This window comes from Sorex fumeus, unplaced genomic scaffold, assembly GCF_029834395.1.
Source record: "Sorex fumeus unplaced genomic scaffold, SorFum_2.1 ptg000122l, whole genome shotgun sequence".
In the NCBI taxonomy this organism is placed as follows: domain Eukaryota; kingdom Metazoa; phylum Chordata; class Mammalia; order Eulipotyphla; family Soricidae; genus Sorex; species Sorex fumeus.
The window spans coordinates 38,845,670-38,865,764 of record NW_026606179.1 but is presented as its reverse complement, the minus strand read 5'-3'; the positions used below and the strand labels follow the sequence as shown (position 1 = coordinate 38,865,764).

Sequence of the window (20,095 nt, the reverse complement as noted above, 5' to 3'; positions counted from 1 at the left end):
GTGAGAGAATATAGCCCGTTCTTGGCCCCCAGGGTTCAAGACTGTAGCTTTATTACGAAAGTTGGTCCCCAGGAGATAGATGGGTGGCTGGCGTGGGAGGAGGAGCCCAGGGAGACATCCTTGCCGACGGCTGGTCCTTAGTGCCCAAGGGGCAGTCCTGGGCAGAAATGAGACACGCCCAGCTCCACAGCCCCGCTGCAGACAGAGGGGCTTCCTGGCCCGGCTCGGTGCCAATACCTTGCCCTTCAGAGAAGCGGAAACTTCTTTCCTCCTGCTTAGGGTGTGAGTGCTGAGCAGGACCAAGGAAGAGGCTTCATCTACGGGTAGAAATCAGAGAGAGAACTGCAGCATGAAGCCCGGGAATGCCAGGCTGACTCGTCCTGAGCCCATGCCGAGGGACTGACACACGCCACAGCGACCCCTTTCTCCAGAACCATATTTCTGCCTTTTTTTTTTTAAGGAGTGAACTCCTACATTTAAAAATATTCTTTCAACAGTTTTCTTATATTGGAGATCTATCGTCATGATTTGTTTTGATCAGCTATACCTTAATAACTACAATTAATGTTTTGGCATATTACACTCAAACAGTCCTAGAAGTGACTTTTAAACCAACAAACCAACAACAATGACATCAAGGGTGGCAGCCAGATAAGACGGGATATACATCTCTTTCCTTCATAGATTCCTCAGGGCCTTGCTACATTTGTTTGCAATCACCCGGCACCAGCTGTCACCCCCTCACCTGCTCTGTCCCCCGGGACTGGAAGGGACACTGGTCAGCAGCCAGGAAATAGCCTCACCAGCTCTGCAGTCCCTCAGGGGCAGTTCTGAGGGACAATTGAAAGGCACCTTCCAATCCCTACCCTGTTCATCTGTATTGGGGCGAGTGGGCTAGGCAATGCAGGGATCACCTGCTTAATAATGCCATGCCCTCACGGAACCAGAGCTGGTGAAACCAGGAGACCCACTCAGCATGGGACAGCCTGTCACCACATGCCTGTCCCCGTCCACCGCAGGGGAGCGGGACGGGAAAACACACCCTGGATCTTAATCGACCTTGCTGACTTATTTCATGGCAAATAAATCTATTAAATCAACAACCTGCCGCTGTGAGCTGCCTTTCGGAGGAGTCACCAGCTAGAGCCGAGGCCCCAGAGGCAGTGTGGAAAGAGCCGCAGCGGGCACCTACGGGCGCAGTTCTGAGCAGAGGGCAGGCAGAGACCGAGCGCTCTCTGAGCCTGCTGCCGCCACGCTGATGGTCCTCCCAGGCCTGCTTGGAGGTGGGATGGGAGGTGGAGCAAGGGCCGGCCAGGCCTCACCTGCTTCTGTTTCCTCCTTCCTGCCCCGGGTTTGGAAGAGCCTGTGCTGGGGCCCCGGTCTTCCTCTGAGCCTCTCTGCAACTCAGGGCAATGACCAGCCCAACCCCCCGTTACCTGGACCCGTGCCCACACAGAACCCCCAGCCACACAAGCACAACAGAAAACGAAGGCAATAACCAGCCACAACGGTTTAAAAGCAACATGATAGTAAGAAACACAATCCTAAGACTTCTTAAGAGACGAAATTTCAAGTGGTTGATACAAACAAAGGGGAAAAAAATCCCCACTGCTTAAGGGGCATTAAAATATCATTATAAAGCGACGTCACGAAACTTGTACTTATAAAAACACGCCGACAAGGACCACGCCTTGGACCTGACCCCACGTGGACCAAAACAGGCAGCCGCGGCCCACGGAAAACAGACTCTGGATTCCACAGGCAGGTCTTTACCACTTTCTAAAATAACATAGTAAAATAGGTTTCACACTATATTACAGCTTTCGAAACAATACGTTACTATCTTCTGAAAAATAAGAGCTTGATGGTGAAGCGCAGGAGCGGCGGGCCGCGTGCGCCACCTAGTGGGAGCTGGTTTCCTGCGCCAGCCGCTCGGGAAGAGGAGGCCTGCCTGGGTCCTCCAGGGGGGTCTTCCTCCAAGCCCTTCCAGCCCCTCACACTTCTCCGCACCTGGAGGTGTCCACTCTCAGTAGGCTCTGGCATGTGGAAGACCCCCGGGCAGAACCCATCTCCCACCTGAAGTTACCGGTGGCCCTCTAATTAGAACCCTCAAAGTTCCTCTCAACGAACATCCTCTCACCCTGCCAAATGCCCGCTCCCCGAGCCACCCAGCTGGATAAGGAATGCTACAGGAATACCCACACGCCCACCTGCCCACTTGCCCGCAGCACCTCTTCTAAGCGGCTCCTCAAACAAGTTTGGTTTCAAGCCGCCGAGGACATATAACCGTCCCTATTCAGGTAATAATCAGGGGTCAGGCACTGCTGTGAGGGATTCCAAGACAATCCTGCTGACTTCGGAAGGACAGGGAAGTCACCAGACCCCTGCCGGCTCCCAGGTGACAAACACATTTCATCAGCTTGACTTAGTGGTCTGGACCAGAATCAGTCCCCGAGATTCAAACACGATTCTCTCAAGAGACGAACTTTCCGAGACATAAGCACAGGGAAGAGCAAGCCTCAAATCAAAGAAAGAACTCTTTCCTCTCTCAAAAGACAGGGGGGCGGGAGGGAAGCCTGTGCTGGGCTCAGGCCCTATGCACTGACCTGAGAGGGGCCCACCAGGTAGGACACACAGACAGAGAAGACAGAGCCCAGGAGGGGGATAAAATATACTTGCAACTTTTCCTTACATCAGTCATTAATTACATCCTAGAGACAGATGGTGAGGCTGAAGGCTCTGAGGACACTCACTCCAGCGCTACAAAGAGCTGAGCTTAGAGGGAGACGGAGATCACTCTGTGTTGGGGGTGCAGGCTTTCTCTTTTTGTATGTTTTTGGGACACACCTAACGATGCCCAGGGATTACACCTGGCTTTGTGCTCAGAAATTGGCTCCTGGCTTGGGGGGTGGGGGGGTGCCTATGGGATGCTCGGATCAAACCCAAGTAGGTTGCGTGCAAGGGCAGTGCCTTACCCGTGGTACTGGCACTCCTGGCGGTGCTCAAGGGACCATACAGGATGCTGGGATCAAACCTGGGTTGGTTGCATGCAGGGGAAGTGCCTTACCCGCTGTTCTGTGCCAGGACTGTGTGACACACATCTGGTTCTCGTTTTCCCTTTAAACCTACATTAAACTGATGCTCCACACAACTTAACTAGGCCATACCTTACATTGTTCTTAATAAAGGCTTAAAAGCTGAAAGAGCCGGATGAGATGGTTTCGAGAGCTCTCAGACTTCAAGCCATGCTCTGTATTAAGACCATCTGGTTCAGAAACAGCAAAGCTCAGACTCAGAATCCGAACTTCCAACCCCTTGCCTATCGGTTGCCCCTTCACCACTCTACCGCTCATTACAACAAGTCACAGTGAGATACACAGGCATGTTACGGTCGCATCTTTGTTCCTTCCTTCCCCCTACCTCACGCAGCTAAGGGGAGAAATGAGACAGTAAACATCAAAATCTTTGCATTCCATTAGCACAGTGGTTTTCAAAATGCAGGTCAGAATCCAGAATTGGGTCATCACAGCAACGAGTGTCTTTTTAAATGCACTAATAAATAAAGCACAACCGGCACGTGGCATAGGGACTGCTCTGTGAAATGGTATCAAATCTCATGCGCTCACATAACCAGAGAATGGGTCAGGATGGAAAATGCATTTCCTACCATGGCTCGCAGAAAACAAAGCCAGAAATCACTGCCGTGTGTGCCAATTTTTGTGTTTCAAGTTATTATCTTTTTTCCTTTTTTGGCTGCAGAACCATCAAATCCTACCCCTGCCCCAGCAATGCATTTAGCCAGGATTCCTGCCTGTGACACATGTCACGCGCTGCCATTTACACCGGCCAAGAACCATGCAGAATGTGAACCTCAAGGTAAGTGGATTCTCTTCTCAACTGTAGGAACAGCTCAGGCACCTTGTAGCCAAAAATGAGTTTGAAATGGCTTAACTTGAGAACGAGCATGAAACGGCCTTATTTTCCCTCACTGGGCAGACTTGAGGTTTCAGAAAACAGTGACAGCTAAACTCCTACAGCAGAAAGAGGGGGTGGGCAAAACACTGCTTTTGTCAAATGGCCAAACTCTTTCAGCTTATTTGCTTTCCGAAAATGAAAACTGTAAGAAATCAGGGCTTCTGTGAGAAAATGTTCAGTATCCACTTTAGCCAGGGAATGAAGATGGCAGAGGGGAAAAAAAAATGAGCTTACATTTATTCTTTCACAGTTCTTTGCTTCCCACATACAACAAATAAGTGATGTGTTGGACAGTTACATAAACGGTCTGCACAGAAGAACACATACATTTCCTGACCACTAAAAAACAGAGCACAGGAAGAGTTTTGAGGACAGAGTCCGCCATCTTCCAACCTGCTGGCATGCCGCCAATAGAGCTCTTTCTTGACCCATCAAAACAAACCAGCCAACAAAGCCAGGACAGGCGAGTTTGAGTTGGTCATACCACACAACAGCCATACGCTACATGGCCCTCCACACACAAAAGATGGTTTTCCCTCCATCCCTCGTCCCCAGATTCACTCTGTCAAAACAGAAAGCAAAGCCCCACGGCAGGCCGGACCTCCGCGAGATGGTGATCTGTCACAGCAAAAAAATCCTTGGCAGTACTGGGGATGTAGCTTGGTGTCTTTTCTCACTGAAAACATACAAACAGAAGGACATCTACACCCAACACTTCGAACCAGCATCTTATTAAAGCAAGGGAGCAGTGTCTATGGAAAACGGCCATCAATGAGCAACGAAGAAGAAAAGTTAAGGGCACGCTTATTAAAATGTGCTCAATAAAAACAATCAAGTGGCATGGGTCTACTCCAAGATGATCTGAGGCGATCTCAGGAATCCCTGTAAGTTCTCCAGACTTTTCTATTTTTTTAAATTTTTGCTTGTTTGGGGGCTATACCCAACAGTACTCAAGGCTTATTCCTGGCTCTGTGCTCAGGGATCACTCCTGCCAGGGACCAGAGGGGGTTGGGGACCGAACCTGGATCTGCCGTGGGCGAGACAAGAGATTAACCCCCTACACTATTGCTCCCGCCTCTTAACAGACTCTTAGCTAATGAGATAGAGAAGCGTTTAATTCCTGTAACAACCCGGACCCATTTTTTTTTTTGCTTCAGATCATTCTGAATAAAATACCTCCTTAATCTCTCCCAAACCCTCTCCCCAATTTCTGAATGAATCACCTTTTCAGAAATGACCTTTTTTCTTGGATGCAATTTTTGCCAAGGTAAATTTTACAATGGTGGGACTGGAGACGTGAGGAAGGACAAAATAAAACATGCTTGTCAGAGAGGCACTACAGTGATCCTGCCTGTCCTCAGAGCTGCAAGGTGTGGACAAACTCTAATCAGCTCCCTTTTGGTGGTGCTTACATGGAGAATACGTCAAATAATTTTTTTAAGCGCAAAGTGCATTACAGATAAAGCCCAAAGATGAACAACAGAAATTTTTTATTTGGGTCTTTTCAAGATTTGGGGAGCTTTAATATAGTTTTATAGCATATTTGGTTATTTTAATTGATCAATATTTAATACAGTAAGAATAGATAAAATATCAGTTTAAAAGGTCTACAAAAGATTGGATATCCTTTTATAAATAATAAATAATAAATAAATAAAGGCCCTCCCGTTGATCATTGATTTGCTCGAGCGGGCCCAGTAACGTCTCCATTGGAGACTTTGTTGTTACTGTGTCTGGCATATCGAATACTCTCGGTAGCTTACCGGGCTCTCCGAGAGGGGCGGAGGAATCGAACTCGGGTCAGCCATGTTGGCTGCGTGCAAGGCAAACGCCCTACCGCTGTGCTATTGCTCCAGCCCCAATAACAATCCAGGCCTTATTCTCCAACCCAGATATTTAGGTGAAAAAAAGACCTCTTTGCTTTCTACAAAAATTTTAGTGTACTAAATCATCAGTTCACAGGCTGCATTAAGAGAGAGTGTATGTGTGTGTATAGTGAAACCAAGATTCCGCCTCACCTTTGTATATGCGAGACCCTTCATCTAAACTCCGGCAATGCATGCACCCCACCTCTCCCACCCCAGGACCACCAGATGTGGTCCATCACGTTTAAAAAACAAAAACAAAACAAAAGACCTGCAGAAACCCGCACCAAGACCGCAGAGCTGACACAACCAACTGTCAATTGGTTTTTTTTTTTTTTTAATTCCTGGGCCACACCTGGCAGTGCACAGGGGACCATATGGGGTTCTGGCTGGAACTGAGCCATTAGCGTGCAAGGCAAGCGCCCCGCCCACTATACCATCTCTCTGGGCCCTATAAGGTATTAAAAAAATATTTATGAGCATGGTGGTTTACAAAGTTATTCATAGTCGATTTTTAGACATAGAGTGTTCCAGCACTGACCCTACAAGAGGACTTCCCTCCCCTCCCCTCCCCCATACCCCACCCCCATACCCCACCCCCACCTACTGTCATCTTGACAGGTGTTTTCAAAGTTTGGTCCTTAAAGTCTGGGTCTCATGACTTCAATGGTGCTGCCTCAGTGGTCTGGAGGTGTAGCTCTGTTGTTCCTTACCCGAGTCCCCTTCGCCCCTTTCCCACCCTTGCTTCTCACCGGATCCTCCCCTGCCCCTCTTCCTTTCCTTCTCCCTACCCTCAGGCCAAGGGTGATCGAGGCATCCCCCTTGAGGTCAGGGCATTCCCTCACGCAGTTGTCCTATACACACATTTCACCCTATGCTGATCCTTCTCCTGGCTCCGTTCATGTCACAGGCCAGTTCCGTCTGTGTCGCCGTGCTCTGGTTTCTGAGCCCCAACCACGGCCTACTTGCAGGCTCCGAGTGACGCCTCACTGCGTCCTCACGCACCGTCAGCTCCCTTCATGCCCCTTCCCTCCCGGGGTGCCGGCTTGGCCAGCAGGCAGGCCTGGAGCCACAGGGGGCACTCTGTGGGCACCAGCCTCCCTGCCACTGCCAGGCAGGCGCTCAGTCCCACTCTGTGCAGCAGGGCACAGCACTGCAGTCGCCGGGCTCTGGGGCCGGGGGCAGCAGAGAAGCCCGCAGGCCAGCCTGCCAACTACTCTCAGGGGGCTCAGGCGGCCAAGTGGGGCAGAGCACGGCTTCTGCTGCTAGACCAAGTGGCAGGCGTGGGCGTAGGTGGGAAGGCACAAATGACTTGCTCCCTTAAGTCAACCTGGTTCACAGGATGGCCTGCAAATGCTCCCGGCGCAGAAGAAATCGCTGAGTGTTAGGAGACCCTAATAAGCCAGACTTGCGTCGGGCCTTACAGGGAAGCAGCTGGCCCAGATGATCGGCACGTCCACGCCACCACCTCTGTGAGAGAGTCCTGGAAAAGCCACGGGCTCCATCTCATTCTTGAGCCCCTCCCTGACTGTCCTGCATACTGCACCAAAAGAAAAATAAGTCACCGAGTACCTAGAACAAATGCCCCACTTCCAAGATTTTTAGCATGGGATGAAAAAAGCATATGAAGAAGGACTCATTCGGACCCAGAGGGAGCACTACGGAGTGGCCATCCGAGGAACGGGGTGGCCGTGCCTGTGGGGCCGCAACCCCCAGTCCCACACATGACTCCCAGATGACTTTCCTCCTCCTTTTCCTCCAAGGCTTCAAGCCCTAGCTGGGAGCACAGCTGCACCCGCAGAAGCAGGCCAAGGTGGGGCCACACAGTTCTCTGGGGTCCCGCTGCCAAACCAGCTCTGCCCCTCGCAGCACCCCAGCACATTCCCCTCTTGGCTGCCCCCAGGAACAGGAAGCAACTGGTCCGTGCGGCCGCTGGAGACTCCAGAAGGGCCACTGGGAATGAGTGAATAAATGGTGGTCGTCTGGGTGCTGGTAGAGACACACCTGAGGAGACCCTCCTCCTCCTCCTCCTCCGGCCACACTGGTCTTGGAGCGGCTGTGGCAGGCTGAGGACGGAGAGCGCCCTTCGCCCTTCGGAAGGGAGCAGGAGCTGGTTTAGGGCGTGGCCGATGCAGTAGGGCACGCACTGCAGTAGCTGGCTCTGGGGCCGGGGGCAGCAGAGATGCCCGCAGAGCAGCCTGCCACTACTCTCAGGGGGCTCAGGCCACCAATTGGGGGAGAGCAAGGGGTGTGTGTGCACGTGCATACACACACGGGTAGCTACACACACACACACACAAGGGCAGCTCAACACACACAACACACAAGCAAGGGCAGCTTGACACACACACATACACAAGGGCAAGGACAGTTGACACACATACATACACGCAAGGGCAGCTCGACATACAGACAGACACACACACACACAACACACATTCATACTCACACAGGGCAGCTCCACACATACACACACACTCACACACACACAAGGGCAGCTCTACACACATACACATACACACAAGGGCAGCTCTCCACTCACACACATACACACACACACGGGTAGCTACACACACACACAAGGGCAGCTCAACACACACAATACACAAGCAAGGGCAGCTTGACACACACATATACACAAGGGCAAGGACAGTTGACACACATACACACATGCAAGGGCAGCTCAACATACAGACAGACAGACACACACACAACACACACATTCATACTCACACAGGGCAGCTCCACACATACACACACACTCACACCCACACAAGGGCAGCTCTACACACATACACATACACACAAGGGCAGCTCTCCACTCACACACACACACACACACACACACACACGAACACGAACACGGGGAAAAAGCTAGTCCATCTAGCACTGCAAACAGAACGGGGTGCCCAATGATGCCAGGTTTCAACATGCAGCACAAGAACCCTCTCCACACTCAAATGGAAGAACAGACTAAAAGTTATTAATCCCGCAGCCGGGACCATCAAAATGCTTTCCTGTGCTTGGGGAACTGCTCTCCATCTTGGACTGGACTCGTGTGGGCACTGAAACCGCACTGCAGCATGAACCAGCACCACACCAACAATGGCCTCTGCTAGGGCGGCACCCCCTTCCGACCCCCAAAACCCAGGCCAAAAAAGTCGTGGAAGCAACCCAGAAACAGGAAAAAGCATGCATTCCCGGCTTCCTCGGAGTCTGTCCCCTCTGGGCAGAGGAAACAAAAGACTGCTGGGGGGTGGGGGGGTCGTGGGAGGGGGTAGAGAGCGAGGGAGCGCTTGCCAGCCACGGGCAGGAGGGAGCTGCCCGGCTTAGCGAGCACAGGGAAGCTGGGAGTCAAGACAATGTTTAGGAGCCACGTGTCACATTAATTCCCTGCTGGCACGCGGTGTCAATCACTCCCTCTGCAGTGCAACCCCCCCAACCCCCCGCCCCCCCACACCACCCCCAGTGATACAGCGCTGTTTATGCCGGTGGACCCAGCACTGGGCAGGCAGCAAGGCCAGGCCGGCATGGAACAGGGAGCTCTGGCGGTGCTGTAATTCTCTTCATTCAGAAATGCTGCTTCGCCTCTTTATTTATTTATTTTCAAAGATTCATCTGTCTGGGGACTATGAACGCAAACTAGAGACCTTTTCGTTGTTGTAACTCACAAGTTGTCTTAAGTGGCAGTTATCACGGCACTTCTCGGCCAACAGTACTTGAGATTTCACCCTTCACCCTCCCTCTAAAACCTTAATTAACTTGGGAAACATTCTTACTTCACCCTGTCAGAGCTCGGGAAATACTGCAGAAGGCCACCACTCCCCACGGTCCCCACAGGTACAGGCAACATGAAACATGGCCATCGTAGCAAGCTGAAGCAACAGGGCAGGACCATTCATTGACAGCCAACTGCCTCATAGTGACAGGGAGCTCAAGCCTTTCCCCCGCCCACAGGCACTGCGGAGCCAGGCAGCCTGCATGGCGGAGTTGTAAGGCGCATCTGCGGGAAGTCACGCTAACATTCAGACTTGTCCAGCCTGCCCCTGCGCCATTCCAGAAGAGCACCCCATCCTTCATGCAGAGCCAACACACGGCACTGGAAAGCCCAATTCTTATGCCTGACTTTGAAATGTTTGTTTACAAACGAGTTATCATCTCCAACACAGACCAAGGGATGGCAAGCACAGCTCAGGAAGTCGTTTTTGGCAAATGGAAGAGACACATATCCCAGTGAGCTAAGCTGCTAGAGCGAAGCCAGACTGCTGAAAACTCTATCCGCTGCATCCATCAGTCTCCGGTGAGCCCACGAGGAGAAAGAGATGGAGACAGACGGGGACAGAGGCACTGCACGTGACAGACGAGGAGGCAGGTGGCCGGGAGATGGAGCAAAAATCAATGGCTATCCAGACAGATGACCTTGAGAAAGTTGTCTGATTACCGAATACCTTGTCGTATGTAACTGTAGGATGAGCTGGTTTCGTTACATAAACTCTAACCCCTCTCGAAAATTCCAACTCTCGTGAGGTGGAAAACAGGCAGAAAGAAATCAACATCAGCATGACTGTTGGCGGTAGCCCGCTTCCAAAGTCACGCACACCTTGAGGTGAATGGGACGCGGTCAACCTGCAATCCCCACGGAAGGTGAAGAGCTGGCGTGCAAGCCAGGAGCAGAGCAAAGGTCAACTGTGTGTTTCTCATAGAGCTGGTTTCATCTTGCCACCAAGAAGAAACACCATGCCCTGTTTCCTGAAAGTCCATACTACACCTTGTGAGAAACACATTTCTAGAATCTGAAGGGAAAGGCGGAGACAAGGGCCCTCAGAAGCAATGACAGAAATGATCTGCATCTTGTCTTAAGCTCAGTGACAGCCTAAAAGGCAACATTCAGAATTAAGACTTTAGGAAAATTCAAAATTTTCTGTCTTCTATTAGAATATTTTTTTTTTTAAAAAAAAAGGGACTATATCGGTGAGACAATGCCTCTGGGAGGCTTCCCACCCGCCTGACAGGAAAGAGCCCACGAGGCCGCCTCCTGTCACAGTGCTCCTGGGGATGGACGCCATTTTCCTCCTTCCTCACTGCCATCTCAGTGCCACAGAATGTTTTCTCGCGGCCTGGCCAACAGGCTTGCTTCTCTACTTCCCGGCACTGCTAGCCTTCAAAGGTTTGAGACAAGTACACTTTGCAAAGCCAAAAGAACCCATAAAGCTAAGATTCTGTGAGAAAACCGAAGAGCTTCCAGATTGAAGAGATTCAGGTGTTCCTTGCAAGTACCAGAAAGGAGAGCCACACTGCCGAGCAGTCAAACTTGAGTAGGCCATAGTGGAGGGAGGTTGAGGGAGGGAGGGAGAGAACGGAGATTCTGCTATCTCCCAGGGTACCAAGGACCCAGATTACATAAAGTCAAGAAAACTGAGCGGGGAAGGACAAGAATCACCAACCAAGTTTCACCTTAAAATATCCAAGGAACGCTTCAGGAGACCTTTTATGCCATTCAACCCAGCATTTCATGCAAGCAAATCTGCAGTTAAAATGGAGTTCTGATACAATTATATTGATACAGAACACCTTAAGCTGCAACTATAAGATTTACACATGATTCATGGAATCCACGTAGGGTTCTCAACAGCATTAGGACAATGAGCCTTCGTATTCAATGAAAGGGCCGATGTGAAAATCTTCTGCTCTAGTTCAAAAATGCCCATTAACTGAAGAAAACACCAGTCAGGGAGTAAGATGAACAGCAGCTGATGCAAAACCTCCAAGAGCGACTGGCTCTTATTTTACATTTGGTATTAAGAGCAAAGGATTCTCAGATACCCACTACTGTGAAGGTTCTCTGAAACAGTTACAAGAGCATTTTGAGCAAAAATGTCATGGTAGTTTACTGTAAAATACACTTACTACCAGTTCTTCAAGGTTTAGCGCCCTTAAAAAGAGAAGCACACGAATCAAAGTTTAATCTGCTGTTTTCTCTTAGTTACAGTGTAAAAGAACAAAGAAATAAGACAAGTCAAATCCAATTATTTTAAGAATCAAGATTTCTAAGCTTACAATCACAATCAAGAGTTCTCCACAAGTAGCTTTGAAGTCACTCTATTAATTAAACAGAGGGCATTAGAAATTATCCTCATGCATGAGATTAAAAGCCTCAATCTACTGGCTTTTCCAGGACCAAATCTTGCTATTTAAACACATCTTTCTTATGTATTTTAACCATTTATATACCCTTAACATTTAAGAAGCATTTTCTTAAGAAAAAAAAAATACAGCAATTCTCTTCAGAAATGGAAAAATCAACTGTGAAGAACAGTGAAAAGAAGCAAGAAGTCTAGATAAACAGGGTTGAGGTTTCTTTCTCTCAGTTTCATCTTCGAATAGCAATAAAGTCATACCTCTCATTAACGTACATTACTAATGAATGATGAATTTAAAGCATATGCTAAATTCATCCATAGACACCTATCTTTCAAATATTTATCATGCTTGGTGACTAATGCATACACACACACACACACACACACACAAATACAGCTAAAGATTTGTTACACCTTTAATAAATATCTGGGAGTTTCATTTTAATGTCCATTTTGCCCATTCATCCAAAGACAAATTGACAGCCTCTTGCCGCTAGATGAATATGAGAAATACTTACTGTAGACAAAAGGATTCCATTTTCTTCCTGGGAATGTTCTCCACCCTCCTGGAGAACTCTTCTCTGCAGTGTACAAATTCATTCCTGACTTTTACAGTCACAAAGGTCTAGTGCCACAGGAGCTAATGGGAAGGAAATGGCCCCGCAGCTGCCTTCAGGTCCCAGCTCACCTCAGCCATGAGACAGCTAATTGTTAAAAATGGTGGCTGAGACATTTTCCATACATTAAATTAAGGAGCGCTGATGAAGGCGCTGGCATCCACCCACTCCAGACAAAGGGAAATAATTTGCAACTGTACCAAGGCATGGGTAATTGAGTCATCGCCACACAGGGTTCATGTGTGAGGTTTCCTCCATCTTTACAACATGCAAACCACAGCTCATTGTCTCATCTCAGAAATCAATTCTTTGCAAAGCTGCACTCGTCGGAGTTTCAAAGCAATCAGAGACATGGGTAGCTGGAGAGGAGAAAATTCTCAGAGTTCCCCTCTCCCTCCCCGGAGCAGCTCTCCTTCACCTGCTCCCCCCACGCCCCCCCACCCCACCTGGACAGCCTCAGTCGCCTCTTGTCGCAAACACAGAAAGTCCCACACCTCAGAAGTCAGCTCAATCCCTCAAGGAGGTGAGCAAGACCCAAGCCCACGCTTTGAAAAGAGGTCCGGACCCTACAGGTCCCCCGACACAGATACATTCCTCAGGATGGAAAAAGGACATGCATCGTTGTCTTGTTTAAGGAAAAGCCAGCATGCTGCTTTTAAACACTGAATGGAAAGCATTTTATTTCTGACACTAATCAAGGCATTAAAAGTGTTACAGGCAACATTTATAATCTGATTGCCCTCCAGATAATGCTGATACAACTTAGGGAAATCTTCATTTCACAAATACAAATTATCATAAATACAAATTATTTTCTACATTAAAAAAAATCTGAATACACTTAAAGGACTCATACTTTTTTTTTGAGGATGAATTTGTAAGAATTCTCAACTTAAACTGCCAACATTTTAATAATACTTAAGCATTAATATAATTTAATAATACTTAAGAATTCACATCTTAGATTTTTTTTCTTGCATGTAAAGTCTTATGAAAGAATATTTCCTATGAAAAATTCCAAATACCTCAAATAGTACTTTTGTCCTATAAAAAAATATAAAATAAAAAAAAGATTAAAAAAGGAAAAGGAAAAGAGGTCTGAATTCTTTGATAAGGTCTCAGTCTCTCTCCCCAGCACCCTGACAATCCCAAAGATGAGCCTGGTTTTAGCACAGAAATTCTTTTCCACCTCATAGATAAGAACGCTGCACTTAACAGTCATCCTTTGACCCCCCCAAGGCAAGTCGACAGTACTTACTAAAGATGAAGTCTGCAAAATCTGAAATAGCCAAGTATTTAAGTCTTTCAGCAGATATCCTCTGCCCCACCCAACAGACTTTTTTATTTTAAAGAAAACTATGAGATCGACAAAAACACAAATCTGACCACTCTTCGGGAGAAATGACTATGAAATAAGCTAGAAGCCTCTGACTTTGTCTTAAATTTTAAAATCAAACCAAGACCGTATCTGTCAATACTGCAACAACATGCTTACTGCTCTATATGGCAGGGTGCATTTGCCCTTAAATTTCTTTGCAAACACGGGGATCCCTACCTGCAGCTGCTGTCAGATTTAAGGAGCCACACACTGGCCGGTGCTGTTGGTCACTGCAGCTCTTCCAAACCTTCTACCTCTGCTGGAATCAGTGCTCAAGTTTTTCCCACTCCAAAGAGATAGAATTGGGGGGGAGGGGGCAGGGGAGGGAGGAGCAGGGCGGGTGGTGAGAAAAAGGGAGGAGACCAGAGGAAAGGAAGGAGGGAGAGAGAGAGAGAGAGAGAGAGAGAGAGAGAGAGAGAGAGAAAGAGAGAGAGAAAGAGAGAGAGGAGAGGAGAGGAGAGAGAGGAGAGAATACCCTGCAAACGTTGATATGACAGGAGAGCATTAAAGAGTCAATTAGACAATGAGATTGCAGGGCCTCCTTAAAAAAGGTGCTGATAAGCCCTGGGGCACTGCATCCTGCATCGGCATCCCCACTGCATCCCTGCGGCGCCGCACAAATTCGCAGAAGTCCGCCTGAGTCTTCAGTTTGAAAGCACAAACTGATGGGAGTAACAGTTTATAGGTTACAGAAGGGTATTTTATTGTTAACGGACTGTACCAAGTTAAGCTTTAAGAAGGGGTGAGACAACATGTAGGCAAGAAATGCTATGATACCCCCTCCCCCCTCCCCCGTCGAAGCCACTTCAATTACTCTGATGTGAATTTTTGATGACTTCCGACATCTTGCACGGTTAATAATCGCTTCAGCTGTCATGTTTGGTTAACGTGGAAAATGCATTTGCTGCATTGTGATGCAGTGCTGTGACCACAGATTGTAACACCAGTTGTGAGGCTGGTCCCTTAACTGAGCAGCAGGAATTTGCACATGCCACGATGCTAAAATAAATGGTAGTTAAGAGATTTCATACAGCCGCAGATAGCTTCTGCCATCTTAGGCTCCAGCCTGTGTAGATGCTGCACACACCGGCACCCAGGCTCTCTGCGCCCTGGTCACTCGCACTGTCCTTCATGCAGAACCACATACTCGCCACTCTAAAATGGAGTTAGAAGACTGTGATCCCGCTTAAATAACTATCCAGATTAATTATAGCTTTGAACAAAACCGAGGTTATTTGCATTTCAGGAATACACAGCAAAAGAAACTGTCAGTGACACGGGAAAATGCAGACCTTTTATTAACATATGCTCGGCTTAACCGGCACTTTCCCATAGAACGTAGGGAAAGGCATATGATGAGGAGGTCACGAATATCCTCAGACTGCCGCAACTGCTTTTAAAAGTGATCCTCAGAAAGGGAATCCCCCCCCACCCCCGCCGCCTCCATGTTTTAACATATAACCTGAAAATTTAAAAAGACATTAAAATACTAACATGTGTTTTCCATTGTCACTAAAAGTAATTCAATGCAGCAAATAGCTGTGCAATTACAGACCAGCTCCTGGAAAAAGCCCAGAGGAAACCACACCAGATGATTAAAGCCAGGCCAGGTGGTGGGTGCCATTGTGGTGCAGATCACAGAAGAAAACTGAGAGAAAGACCTCTCCGTCTTCAGGAGCAGGACCCAGAAACCTGCCCACCACGGCTAGCAGACGGAGAGGCAAGTGCAGTCGCACCTGCCAATTTCACGGCATGTTTGCAAGCAAGTGTTAATGCGGCTCCCTAGAACGCAGAATTTGCTCAAGGTTCCTGTTCACCTACAATCATTTTGACATTTAAAGAAGCTGAGTCAAGTTTTACAGACTTTGGCGCTTTGCAAAGAAAACACTAATATTTCTTATAGTAGAGCTTTGGCCATTTCAATGCTCAGTTGAAATGTTTCAGACTTATTAAAAACAATTAAACTAAAATAAAAAAAATTTAAAAAGCTGGACAAAGGAGCACGCACTGCCGCACGAGCAGCAGTGAGCAGCAAGAACAGAACTTACATTAGTGACATGAAAATCCAGTCCTGATTTCCTTTGTTTTTTATTCACACTGAGAGCACCAGAGGCATAATATGGAGGTGCAAGTGCTCACAAGTGCTGTGAAGCTGCAGAAGCTGCAGAGCTCTCGGCTCTGGGTTCTGTCCGAGCCCACATCTAGTTGCACCAACGGAGCCGCCTGGTGCCAGGGCAGATGCTACGGGAGTTGCAGTCAGCACCCAGCGATCCAGGCTTCTCCGTGCCGGCCCCAGTACAAGGTAGCACTAGCGGTTGAGAAACTGCACCAAGGGGTGGGGGTGGAGGGACCTGTGTTTGGAGGGGGTGGGGGAATCTTTGCAGGAACCAGGCTCAGCTTATGCTCCAATTACTGAACAAAAGGCTATCCTGAGGGACCCGTGTCTGTACCAGGGTGAGAAGCAAACTCTTTTGTCTCTGATCAGATACAGACTGGAGCATGGTGGCTACGCCCCAGGAGGAGTCCGCCTGGGGATGTCAGGGGAAGAAAGAAAAACACCCCCAAACCCAAGTGGGGTGAGAGTCAAGCCACTTCACTGAGGGTTAAAACTTACTCCTGAGGTAGACACCTGAAGTTCACTACAGGGGAAGGGTTGGGGTGGGGGAAGATACTTAAATCACTTTTAAATAAATAAATAAATAAATAAATAAATAAAACCTCGCGCTGGGTCACCACTGAGATGTCTCTCCTCCTCGGCACGCCCACACATACATGCAGAGAATGAACTGCAAGCCAATCTGACCCCTTTCCTGGCCCGAGGAGCCGCGAGCAGAGGCGGGGGAAGGCTGGCCCACCCTGCAGAGCAGAGGCTGGGGAAGCCTGGCCCACCCTGCACCCCCTCGCCCGGACGCCTGAACTGGAGCACAGTGGTGGTGAGCGCGCAGCAGGGAAGCAGCTCACCAAGAAGCTTCTCCGCCTGTCACTCGTTACAGATAGCGCGATCCATTCAAAGTCTATTTGGTACTTCATTTTTAAAATTGCGTGTGCGTCAGAGGGACAAGATAGAGGTTACAGCACTTGCCTTCCAACACTGCAGAACCCAGGTTCAAATCCAGAACCACGGATGGGCCCCTGAGCACTCGCAGGAGAGATCCCGGAGTGCAGAGCCAGGAGTACTGCTGAGGATGGTCCCCAAAGAAAAATAATGATAACAGTAATAAGGATAATAAAAATTAAATCCTCTAGCTTTCTCTTATAGCCCCAAAAACTAACACAAGAAGAGAAGACAGCTAGTAGAATTAACACTTATTAATATACGGATATAAATGCGCTCACTTATACAAATGCCGATGATCTGATCTCTCTACCACAGAGACTGACACTGAGCTCTTCAGACTCCTCTGTGCACTGCCCCATTCTCAGTGCCACTTTATTCAGATATGCACTCCACATGGAAACTCCAGGTGCTCTAAGTGTAAAGGCAAACAGTCTCCCCGCCACAGTGACCAAGGTGCATAAAGGTCGCTGTAACCGAAAGATCCCCAAATTTCCAGACAGGGCCTACATTTTTCAGTGTCCCATATAAAATTTCACACACACACACACACACACACACACACACACCTTTACACAATCCTTTACAATTCTACAGAAAAGTTTGTGACTGTCACTTCCAACACCTGATACAATCTCCCAACTAATACCTTTTGTGTGGCTCTGGGTCACACCCAGCTGTGCTCAGGGACTACTCCTGACTCTGTTCTCAGTGACCACACCTAGCAGGGCTTTGAGGACCAGATGGAGGGCCTGGGGTCGAACCTGGGTTGACCACTTGCAAAGCAAGAGCCATACCTGCTGGACTATCTCTCAGTCCCCACCCACCCCCAGAGTCTTTTAAGGAAATTCTCAGAATAGTACAGGAATCAGACTAAGAGGCATGGCAATGTTTTTCCTGAAAAAACAAGAATCATTTAACACCCTGTTAAAATAACCAGATGTGGGATGGAGAGTGAGCCCAGGAGATAAGGCACTTGTGTTGTACACGACAGACCATGGGTCCAATCTCCAATACCACTTACGGGCCCTGAGCAGCACCAGGGGTCACTCTTGAGCACAGGGCCAGGAATAGCCCCTGCGTGTGCTTGGGGGCTCACCACGGGGTCTCACACATTTTTTTATTCTCCATTCTTCCCTGCTTCCAACCTGGTCCAGGGCCTCAACCCCGGACGGGATTATTACAACACCTCTGGAATCTCATGAGAGACTCTTCCACTAGCCAAACCCTTGTCTATAGACATGCCCATCGCCGGCTACTTTCCTTCTGACACTCACCTGCCCGGGCTCACCCTCACGGACTTGCTCTTGCTCCTGCCTCTGATCCCCCTCCCTGACTTTGACCTGGTCCCTATTCCCTTCTCTTTCACTTCCTAAAGGGCAAACAAACATTCACTCTTGACCCTGCAGCAGGGGCCTTCCTCCAGGTCTCCAGCACTCCCTCCGTCTGCCCTTCCTTTCCTCTGACCCCCCATGGCATGGAAGATCCCATCTCACTGACTTCCAGTGTTGCTTGCTCAGTGTCTCGGGCAGTCTGACCCTACCACGGGAGTGTTTGTCGTGGCTGCCCATGCGTATCCACGCTGACCACCCTCAGCGCTTACCAGTGCTGTCTTCAAATGCTTCACAAAACCACTTCATCGAGTTGGGTTTTTAGTTTGCTAGTTTGCTTGGGCAGGGTGTGTGTGGCATACTCCTGGCCCAGTACTCAGGGATCACTCCTGGAGGGGTGACCAAACCCAGGTCTGCCAAGTGCAAGGCAAGCACCTACCCCGCTGTACCGCACCCGTGATCTGCATTAGGGTGCACCAGGTGCATACCCAGGTTGAGGGAGGCAACTTCTGAAAGGGGAATTAAATATTCTCTTGCTTGTTTTAAATCTCCTTGGCTCCTGAGTTAACTGCAGCCCTGTATAGTGAGACAGATGCTAAGATGGTTCTTGGCCAGTACACAGAGACACTAGGCTCTTTTCTGTGACTAAGCATCATTACCAGCAGTATTCAATTCCCGAAGTCAGCTTCCTTCTCAGAGGCACCGAGAGACAAGGAGGTTCAGGGGAAATGAGATGGTCCTTGGTCACAGTCTAGAAGTGTGGCATTCACAGCTGATCTGTCCTGGCAAATCAGCTGAGAGCTTGAAAACCCAATCTGCTCCTTTTATCAATGACAATTTGCCTCAGTATTGTTTTAAGTGAGGAACGCTAGACGTAGGTGGTCTTTCAAAGTCAGACTACATCTGACTTTGAAAATCTGGCTTCACTCAGCAGTAAAACAAATTAAGGTTCATTCTTTGCAGCCTGCATACAAACTTCTCTATTTGGGGACGAGGCAACAAGTGGGGAAAGAGAGTGACCTCTGCCCTGAGAAGACTGGGTCCTGGTGCTGACTATAAACCCAAGGCAGGAGCACTGTGTGAAGCGGGCAGGAAGCTTAGTGCACAGCTGCAGGAAGAAGCAGTTCCCTGTAAAGGCAGTGACTAAGGAAACTGGTGGGAGGAGGAGCGAGCAACTCAAGAGGTGAGGGCGCCCTCCTGTCCTGGAGTCTACCAGCCAGGTCCTCCCTTCAGCCTGGGTTTCTTGCTGACGAAGCTGTCACACACCCTGTGGGACGCTGCGCCAAGGAAACGTGCTCGGCTCTGCCCGCACCCAGCCCTCCTGGAGTGTGGGGTCACGCATGGTGGACACAGAACAGTTTCTCGGGTGCTTGCTGTTACTAACGTGCTCTACGCTGCAGACGGACTTCGCACCAGATTGACTGTAAATAGGATTCTTTTAAACAAATCCTAATTTAAATTCAGTAGGGAGGCTGTTGTTGGAAAGGAACACTAAAGTGACACTGTCCCAAGGTCTCCGTTAGGTATTCAGAGTTTGGACCTGATTATCCTCGATTGGGGCCATTATTTGTTATTAAGGAGACGGCAGTGTAGTCTTTATTTTCATGGAGTTGCATGCTGCACATGTCTATTATTTCTGCTGTCAGAAAATACTAAGGTCAAAAGCTGATAAAAATAAATATATACATATATATAATACAAGATTCCTCAACAGAATGAAAAAAACTTTAAAAA

General features: G+C 48.7%; 1 protein-coding gene across 1 annotated transcript in view; it reads right to left on the bottom strand.

Moving 5' to 3' along the window:
• The window catches only part of NUP93 (nucleoporin 93), a 113,502-nt gene that overhangs the window by 42,641 nt on the left and 50,766 nt on the right, over window positions 1-20,095 (bottom strand). The gene's annotated exons all lie outside the window — the stretch shown is intronic.